This window comes from Equus przewalskii, chromosome 20 (assembly GCF_037783145.1).
Source record: "Equus przewalskii isolate Varuska chromosome 20, EquPr2, whole genome shotgun sequence".
NCBI classification, from domain to species: domain Eukaryota; kingdom Metazoa; phylum Chordata; class Mammalia; order Perissodactyla; family Equidae; genus Equus; species Equus przewalskii.
Genome location: NC_091850.1, coordinates 505880 through 516464, shown reverse-complemented (window position 1 = coordinate 516464; position 10585 = coordinate 505880). Strand labels below are relative to the sequence as shown.

The following is a 10585-nucleotide window of genomic DNA, read 5'->3' as shown; positions in this document are numbered from 1 at the left end:
TATTTCGTCTTTTATGTCTGTTAATAGTTGCTTTATATATTTAAGTGCTCCTATGTTGGGTGCATAGATATTTACAAGTGTTGTATCCTTTTGTTGGATCATTCCCTTTATCATTATCTAGTGCCCTTCTTTGTCTTTTGTTACAGTTTTTTTTAAAGATTTTATTTTATTTTTTCCTTTTTCTCCCCAAAGCACCCCAGAACATAGTTGTATATTCTTTGTTGTGGGTCCTTCTAGTTGTGGCATGTGTGATGCTGCCTCAGCATGGTTTGATGAGCAGTGCCATGTCCACGCCCAGGATTTGAACCAATGAAACACTGGGCCACCTGCAGTGGAGCATGTGAACTTAATCACTCGGCCATGGGACCAGCCCCTACAGTTTTTGTTTTAAAGTCTACTTTGTCTGATATAAGTATTGCTGTCGCAGCTTTCTTTTCATTGACATTTGCATGGAGTATATTCTTCCATCCCTTCACTTTCAGCTTGAGTGTTTTTAGGTGTGAAGTGTGTCTCTTGTATGCAGCATATATATGGGTCTTGTTTTTTTTCCTCTTGGCCACCCTATGACTCTCTGTTCCTTTCCTCATCTCTTGCTCTCTTCTCTTGTGATTTTATGGCTTTCTTTAGTGTTTGTCTTCCTTTGTCTTAATTTTTTTGTGTATTAATTATAGTTTTCTAGTTTGTGATTATCATGTATATAGCAATCTGCACTGAGCTGATGGTCTCTTTAGTTTGACCTCTTTCTAGAAGCTCTACTCTTTTACTCTCCCACATTTTATGTTTTTGATATCAAATCTAACCACTTATTTTGTGTGTGTTTATCCATTACCCTCTTATCATTGAAGTAGGTAATTTTAGTACTTTTGTCTTTTGACCTTTGTATTCTCTTCACAGATGGTTGATCTGCTACTTTTACACTATTTTTGCCTTTACCAGTGGTTCTAGTGTCTTTTATTTTTGATAATTTTCTTATCTCTATTTGTAGTCTTGTCTTTCCAACTTAAATAAGTCCCTTTAGCATTTCCTGTAAAACTGATTTCTTGGTGATAACCTCCTTTAATTTTTGCTTGTCTGGGAAACTCTTTATCTCTCCTTCCATTCTGAGTGATAACCTTGCTAGGTAGAGTATTCTTGGCTGTAGGTTTTTTCCCTTCATCTCTTTAAATAAGTCACGCTACTCTCTTCTAGCCTGTAGGGTTTCTGCTGAGAAGTCAGCTGATAGCTTATGGTGTTCCCTTTGTATGTCGCTTGTTGCTTTCTCTTGCAACTTTTAGGATTCTCTCTTTATCTTTAATTTTGGACATTTTAATTATAATATGTCTTGGTGTGGGCCTCTTTGGGTTTATCTTGTTAGGTGCTTTCTGTACTTCCTGTACTTGGATGTCTGTTTCCTTTCTTAGGTTAGGAATGTTTTCAGCTATTATTTCTTTAAATAGATTCTCTGCCCCTTTGTCTCTTGTCCTTCTGGGACATCTATAATGTGAATGTTAGTGCACTTGTTGTTGTCTCAGAGTTCCCTTAGACTGTCCTCATTCTTTTTAATTCTTTTTTCTTTTATTTGTTCAGCCTTGGTGATTTCCTCTAGTCTTTCTTCCAGCTTACTGATCTGTTCTTCTGTGTCAACTACTCTGCTATTGAGTCCCTCTAGTGAATTTTCCCTTTCCAGATTGTATTCTTCATTTCTGATTGGTTCTTTTTTATATTTTCCAATTCTTTGTGAATGTTCATCCACACTTCTCCCAAGATTGTTGAGCATCTTTATGAATTTTTGTTTGAACTCTTTGTCAGGTAGATTGTTTATTTCTGTTTCATTTAGTTCTTTTTCTGGAGTTTTGTACTGTTCTCTTGTTTGGAACCTGTTCCTTTGCCTCCTCATTCTGCCTCTTTCTCTGTGCTTATATGTATGTATTAGGTGAGTCAGCTGTGTCTCCTGATCTTGGAGAAGTTGCCTTATGTAGGATTCACCTTTTGAGGCCCAGCAGTGTGCTTCCCCTCATCACCAATTCGAAATGTTCCAGGAGTGACTCCTGTGTAGGCTATGTGTGTCCTTCTGTTGTGATGGGGTTGCTTTTGCTGCAGGTGCCCAGGGAGTCTAGGCTGTATCCCTGGCCAGCTGATTGTAATGCTCATTTGTGTGTGGCTGTTCTGGACACTTCTGTCACTTTGTTGGGTTTGGGGAGCACCAGCTCAGTTGTCTGCAAGGCCTAATAACACATACTTGCTGCAGTTTTCCTGTTAAGTGACTAGGCCCTCAGTCTGGCTGTTCGCTAGGCTCAGGAGCTTACAAATACTGTAGGCCTCCAGCCTGCAAAGATGTTGCAAGCTCTCTCAGGAGTGCAGCTGAGTGGAGTTGGCCCCAGGCTCAAGAGCACCCAACTGTTTCAGGCTTTTAAAGGTGGGGCTGATCCCCAATGTGACTGTTTGAGAAGCACCAGTCTTCTGCCACTGATAAGCCTCAGGGCACACAGGTCCACACACACGATCAACACAGTCCTGGCCCATGCACACATCTTGGCCCTGTGGAGCATGTCCAGTCACCCCACTGCAGAGGTCGTCATACACTCCACCAATGCCCCACATGCTCCACACTCTCCTCATGCATGCCTTGCCCCATAGAAGTGCACCCACTCACTTGCCTGCAGAGGATCCAGGGACCCAGTCTATACAGGCTGAAGAGTTGCCTGAGGGCTTGCTGTTGGGTGAGGCTAGTCCCTAGGGCAGTCTGCCTGCCATGGCTGAGCAGGATTAAATAAGTGCTCTAGTGGGTGGGGCAGACCCTGGGCTAACAGGCCAGGGGAAGAACTCCAATGGCATCTGCGAGCTTCTGTCAACACCTCTATCTAGGTCACACTAATGGCTGTCACCACTGTCTCAGTCCCTGGAGATGTCTCACTTTTCACCAAGATGCACTACAGCCTATCAGGTGAGTCTCTTTTCACCAAAGGTCTGTGCACCTTTCTTTCTGATGACTTTACGTTGCTTTCCAAAATGGGTGAATTTGTGCATGGGCCCTTAAGTGTTGTTTTTTTCCCCACTTATGTCCCATAGGTTTTCCAGGGGTATTCCCTGTTGTAGTTAATAGCCAGCAAAGTGGGATGTTATGACACTCATCTCAGTTGTGCTGAGTCTGAAGGATGCTTATAGTGGTAACACGCTTCCACTCCTCCAGGGAACAATCCTAATATTAGGATTGCTCTCAGATGGCCGTGAAGCTCTGCAGCTCATGAAGGTGGCTTTTTTCTCTCCAGAAAGGAAATTCTTCCTCTTCCACCTCAGTCAGGACTGTCCCTTGTTGTGTGGGTTCTTTTGATCCAATTTTCAGTTCTCTCTCAGTGGTAATTTTTCCAAGAATAATTGTATCTTGGTTGTGTTCATGGGAGGAGGTGAGTTGAGAGTCTGTGTATGCTGCCATCTTGATATCAACTCCATCAATGTCTTACAGTTTTAATTGTCTATATATTTCATTTCCTTGGTTAAATTTATTACTATTTCGTTGTTTTTGATGCTACGGCGAATGGGATAGTTTTCTTTATTTCTTTTTCAGATGTTTTACTGTTAATATATAGAAACACAACTGATTTCTGTATGATGATTTTATTTTCTGAAACTTTACTGGATTCATTGATGAATTCCAATAGTGTTTTGGTGGATTCTTTAGAATTTTCTGTATAAAAGATCATATCATCTGCAAAAAATGACAATTTTACTTCTTCCTTTTCAATTTGGATGAATTTTGTTTCTTTTCCTGCTTAATTTCTCTGGGTCAGACTTCCAGTACTATGTCCAATAGGAGTGGTGAGATTGGACACACCTGTCTTGTTCCTGATCTTAGAGGAAAAGCTTTCAACCCTTTACCCTTGAGCATGATGTTAGCTATGTGTTTGTTGTATATGACCTTTATACTGTTGAGGTATGTTCCTTCTATATCCTATTTATTGAGGATTTATCATGAAAAGATGTTGTATTTTGTCAAATGCTTTTTCTGAAGATGTTGAGATGATCATATGATTTTTATCTTTTATTCTATTAATATGGTGTATGACATTTATTGATTGATGTATGTTGAACCAGCCTTGATTCACAGGGATAAATCCCACTTGACCGTGGTGAATGATCCTTTTACTGTGCTTTTTAATTTGGCTTGCTAATATTTTGTTGAGAATGTTTACATCTATATTCATCAGGGATATTGGTCTATAGTTTTTTTCTTGTTGTATCCTTATCTGGTTATGGTATCAGGATAACATTGCTCTTGTAAAATGGTTTTTGGAGTGTTCCTTCCCCTTCAATATTTTGGAAGAGTTAGAGAAGGATTGACATTAAATATTCTTTATATGTTTGCTATATTTCACTACTGAAACCATCTGGTACCAGGCTTTTCCATGTTGGGAGGTTTTTGATTACTGATTCAATTTCCCTGGTCATTATTGGTCTGTTCAGATTTTCTATTTCTTCCTGATGTAGTCAGGTAGGTTGTATGTGCTAAAAATGTATCCATTTTTTCTAAGTTATCCAATTTGTTGGCATATAATTGTTCATGGTATTCTCTTATGGTCCTATGTATTTCTGGGGTATCAGTTTCTTATTGTATTTTTTTGATTCTTCTCTCTTTTATCTTAGTGTAACTAGAGGTTGGTGTATATTGTGTATCCTTTCAAAGAACTAGCTCTTAGATTCATTGATTTTTTTTCTATTTTTTTCTGGTTTCTGATCTATTTCTGCTCTGATCTTTGTTATTTTCTTCCTTCTCCTAACTTTGGACTTAGTTTGTTTTTCTTTTTCTAGTTCCTTGAGGTGTAAAGTGTCGTTGGTTATTTGAGTTCTTTCTTAATGTAGGCATTTATTACTATAAACTTCCCTCTTAGAATTGCTTTGGCAGTACCCCATAGGTTTTGGTATATTGTGCTTCCATTTTTGCTCATTTCAAGTTATTTCTTGATTCCCTCTTTTTCTTTTTAAAAATTTACCATACCTAAAAACTTCTTCCAACTGTTTAATATTATGGAAAATAAAAACAGTACCCACCACCTGGAAAAAGGAGCTTTATCTAATAAGGGAAATATATACAATAGACTAAGCATATCCAGGAGCAGCAATACAAGGCCAGGATGAAAATTCCAACAAATACAAACTGTCATTTTTCAGTGGCCCCTTAACAGAGAACAATTACAACACTATAAAAAAGTTAAAGGAAAATATTATTAACTGATTTAAAGAAAAAGCACTACCTAGTAATCTTATGTACTAGAGATCAAAGATGACTTGCACAGTTATTTCTCCTCAATATTCATTTCTGAAAGTAATTAATAGAAATCCATAATCCAATGTTGCACTTTAAGAAAGATGCAAGATAAACACAATATATTTACAACTTTTATAAGTCTTTCATGTTGAAAGTTTCTAGAACATTATACACAAGTTAATTTCCATCAAGCTTTCACATATTACCTAGATGTATATTTCTTTTTGATGGGAGTTTCACACAGAAGGATGTAGGCTAATTGAAGTCCTTCCCATGCTGTTTACTTTCATTTACTTTTTATCAAGTGACTCCTTTTATGCCTTCAGAAAGAACTGTGATGATGAAAGCCTTTCCCGCATCCATTATATTTAATTGGTTTTTCCTCTAGTATGCTTTCTTGTATATCCTTGAAAGTTTGCATGAAAAATAAAGGCCTTCCCACTTTACTGACATTCACAGGGTTTCTCTCCCATGTGAGTTATTTCATGTCTTTGAAGAGAACTGGGAAAATTAAAAGCTTTGCTACATTTTTAAATTCATATCGTTTCTCTCCTGTATGACTTCTTTTATGTATTTGGAAACTTTGATGAGAACTTAAGGCTTTCTCACATTCTTCACATTCATAGGGTTTCTCTCCAGTGTGACGTCTTTCGTATATTCAAAGTGTACTGGAATGACTGCATGTGTTACTGCAATCTTTACATTCGTAGGGTTTCTCTCCACTGTGACTCCTTTCATGTACTTGAAATGCACTGGAAGAAATGAACACTTTCTCACATTCCTTACTTTTATAAGGTCCATCTCCAGTGTGAAAGATCATGTGTGATCAAAGGCTTGAGGGAGCTATAAAGGCTTTCCCACAGTTTTTACATTTATAGAGTTTGTCTCCAGTATGAATCCTTTCATGGACTTAAAGAGAACTGGAAGAAGTGAACGCATTACTGCATTTTTTACATTCATAGGGTTTCTCTCCAGTATGAGTTCTTTCATGTATTTGAAGAAAACTGGTAAGAGTGAAACCACCTTCCTTACACGTATATGGCTTCTCTCCATATTGTTGATAGTCATATGGTGTGGATTCAGTGTGACTCTAAGGTGCCTGTTAAGGGATGCATGACGCACAAAGAGTTTCCCACATGCACATCATTCACATGGTTTAGCTCCTGTAGTTTTCTTGTCAGATTGAGATTTGGAATGAGGCTGAAATGTTTTCTGCATTGAGTACTCTCTTCACTTTCACAGACTCCTTACCATATGACTTCTTCGTTTTCTACCCTGGTTTTTGTACTGATCTTCAATATCATGACCTTCCCATGTTTTTCCTATTGAGGCCTGGTTCCTGAAGGTTTCTCACATCACATCTCTGTAGAGTTTCTTCTATGAAGGACCCAGTAAAGCCCACTCCTTCAGGGTGAAGTTCACAGCCACATCCTAAATGGCCACCAAGTCCACTTCTAGGCCTCCTGGGTCCCCCTGAATCCTTCCCATTACTCCCATGGCCAGAGCAGATCACATAGTGATAGAGGCTGTGGCAGAGCCCCCAGGAACTGTTTAGGGCAGGTGGCCAATGATCCCTAGTGAGGCCTCTCTTGATCTCCCTTTTGATTTCTTCTTTGACCCATTCGTTGTTCTGGAGCATGTAATTTAATCTCCACATGCTTGTGAATTTTCCATATTTCTTCCTGTTATTGATTTTTGTTTCATATCAGAGTTATCAAAAAAGATACTTGGTATGATTTCCCCTTCTTGAATTTGCTAAGATACTTTTTGTGGCCTCTCATAGGATCTCTCCTGGAGAGTTTTCCATGTGTCCTTGAGACAACTGTGTATTCTGGTGTCTCTCTCTCTATATCTGTTTTATTTGTTCTCCTCCGAGCAGGTTATTCAATAGTCTTATCCTTTAACTCACGGCTTCTATATCCTCCTTGGTCTATTCTGTTGTTATGTTCTCTATTGTATTTTCCATTTCATTCACTAAATTCTTCAGCTCCAGAATTTCTATTTGTTTTTTTTTGTATGATTTCTAGCTCTTTGTTGAATTTCTCATTTTGTTCACATATTGCTTTCCTCATTTCACTGATTTATCTTTCTGTGTTTTCTTAGCTCATTGAGTTTCCTCAAAACATCAATTCTTTATCAGCTGCATCACAAAATTCCATGCCTTTGAGTTCAGTTACTGAAGGATATCGTTATCTTTTACTGATGAAATGTTTCCATGATTCTTCAAGTTCCTTGGGGTTTTCACCTCCTTCCTTAATTCCTAAGTATTTTATTCTTTCAGATAACATTGTAAAAGGAATTCGTTTTGTAATTTCCTTTTCAAGTTGTTCATTGTTTGTATACAGTCATGCAACTGATTTTTGTGTGTTGATTTTTTATCCTGTTACTTTGCTGAATTCATTTATTAGTTCTATTAGTTTTTTTTGTGTGGAATCTTTAGAATTTTCTACATATAAGATCACATCATCTGCATACAGACATAAATTTATTTCCTCCTTTCCAATTTGGATTCCCTTTCTTTCTTTCTTTCTTTCTTTCTTACTTACTTTCTTTCTTTCTCTTTGTTTCCCTCATCTTTTGTTCTTCCTTAGTGATAAATATTGTTTAATGTTAATTTATCAAATTTTTTATTGCGGTAACTTTGGTTTATAACATTATATAAATTTCAGTTGTACTTCATTATATTTCAATTTCTGTGTAGACTGTACCATGCTCACAACTCAAAAACTAATTACCATCCATCACTGTACACATGTGCCATATTATCCCTTTTGCCTCCTCTCTCACCCTTCCCCTCTGGCAGCCACCAATCTAATCTCTGTTTCTATGTGTTTGCTTGTTTGTTGTTTTCTTCAGCTTATGAGTGAAATAATATGTATTTGACTTTCTCTGACTTATTTCACTTAGCATAATACTCTCAAGGTCCATCCATGTTGTTGCAAATGGCAACATTTCATCTTTTTTGTGACGGAGCAGTATTTCATTGTGTATATAAACCACATCTTTATCAATTCATCCACTGATGGGCACTCAGGTTGTTTCCAGGTCTTGGCTGTTGTGAATAATGCTGCAATGAACATAGGGGTGCATGTATCTTTATGCATTCGTGTTTTCATGTTATATCAATAAGTATCCAGAAGTGGAATACTTGGATCATATGGTAGACTCATTCTTAATCTTTTGAGGAATCTCCATACTATTTTCCATAGTGGCTGCACCAGTTTTCATTCCTACCAGCAGTGTATGAGAGTTCCATTTTCTCCACATCCTCTCCAACACTTGTTATTTCTTGTCTTGTTAATTGTAGCCGTTCTGATAGGCATAAGGTGATATCATATTATAGTTTTAATTTGCATTTCCCTAATAATTGGTGCTGTTGAATATCTTTTCATGTGCCTGTTGGCCATCCTCTTTTTCTTGACTTAATTGCTTTGTCTAGAACTTCCAGTGTTATTTTGTATCAAAGTTACAAAAGTGGGCATCCTTGTCTTGTTTCTGATCTTACAAGAAAACGGATCAATCTTGCACCATTGAGTACAGTTGGTCCTCCATATCCGTGGGTTCCATATCCGTGGATTCAACCAACAACAGATTGAAAGACCTATGATACCTGCATCTGTAATGAACATGCACAGATATTTTTCTGTTCATTAATCCTCCAAAACAATACAGTGTAACAACTATCTACATAGCATTTACATTATAAGTAATCTAGAGATGTTTTAAAGTGTATGAGAGGATGTGCATAGGTTATATGCAAATACTATGCTAGTTCATATATGAGACTTGAGCATGTGTGGATTTTGGTGTCTGTGGGAGTCCTGGAACCATTTTCCCATGAATACTGTATAATTAATGGGGTTGTATAATGTTCACTGTGGGTTTTCATAAATGGCTTTTAGAACATTAAGGTAGTTTCCTATTATTCCTAGTTTTTTAGTGTTTTTATCATGCTCCATACATAAATGTAAAAATTAATTTCTTGAGTGTAGAATATAAATAATAGCATATCTGCCAGGTTAGTAATTCATGATTGTGTCATGTTCTTTTTTCTCTTTTTTTCGGTAGTCATATCAATTACATGAAGCCAGGGAATAATACAAAAATTTCAGAATTTCTTCCTTTTGGAATTTCAGATAAACAAGAATTGCAATCCTTCTTCTTTGGGCTGTTCCTGTCCATGTACTTGGTCACCATACTTGTGAACCTACTAATCACTCTGGCTGTCAGCTCTGACTCCCACCTCCACACCCTATGTACTTCTTCCTCTCAATCTGTCTATTATAGACATCAATTTCACCTCAACCACTGTTCCAAAGATGCTGGTGAATATGCAGACACAGAGAAAAGTTATAACTTATGAAAGCTGCATATACAAATGTCCTTTTTCATACTCTTTGTAGGGTTGGACAGTTTCCTCCTGACTGTGATGGCCTACAACAAGTTTGTCACTATCTGTCACCCCCCTGCACTATATGGTCATCATGAACCCCCTGCTCTATGGGCTGCTGGTTCTGGTAACTTGCATTATCAGTATCCCACATTCCATGTTACACAGCTTAATGATATTGTGGCTGTCCTTCTGTAGAGGCTTGAAAATTCACCACTTTTTCTGTGAACTTAATCAGGTGGTCCAACTTGCCTGTTCTGACACCTTTCTTGGTAACATGGTGATGTATTTTGCAGCTGTCCTGCTGGGTGATGGTTCCCAGGCTGACGTCCTTTACTCTGACTCTAAGATAGTTTCTTCCATACATGGAATCTCATCAGCTCAGGGGAAGTATAAAGCCTTTTTTACCTATGCATCTCACCTCTCAGTTGTCTCCTTATTTTATTGTATGGTCCTGAGAGTGTACCTCAGCTCTGCTGCTACCCACAGCTCACACTTAAGAGCAACAGCCTCAGTGATGTACACTGTGGTTATAGTGTACTATACTGAATCCCTTCAGCTACAGTCTGAGGACAAAGACAGAGGGAGCTCTGAAGACTTTCTTCAGGGTAAAGCCATAAAGTGGCCATTTTTCAAGAAGTGATTGTAGGGCTCCATGCCAGCAGCCAGAAATTGTGATTCTTCAATCAAATCATGAAAGACCAACTTAATCTTGCTATTTATATGCTGGAATTTCAACTTTTAAAATTTTAACTGCTTTATTAAATTTAAATAACTCCATTTATTAAACTTTCTGATTATTCTGATATCCGACATTTTTCCTTTTTTTTTTTTCCCCTAATTTCTCAAAGTTATTCCCAACTTTGGATCAGAAACAATTTGGAGATTCCCATTTGCCTAACAGAGTGATGAGTTGTACTTGTTTTATGTAATAAACACATTTCACAAGTTAG

The 10585-nt window shown here is 37.6% G+C and overlaps 1 pseudogene; it reads left to right on the top strand.

Moving 5' to 3' along the window:
* The first annotated feature begins 2853 nt into the window (after positions 1–2853).
* Positions 2854–10252, top strand: LOC139077987 (olfactory receptor 7A10-like; annotated as a pseudogene).
* The last annotated feature ends 333 nt before the right edge of the window (positions 10253–10585 follow it).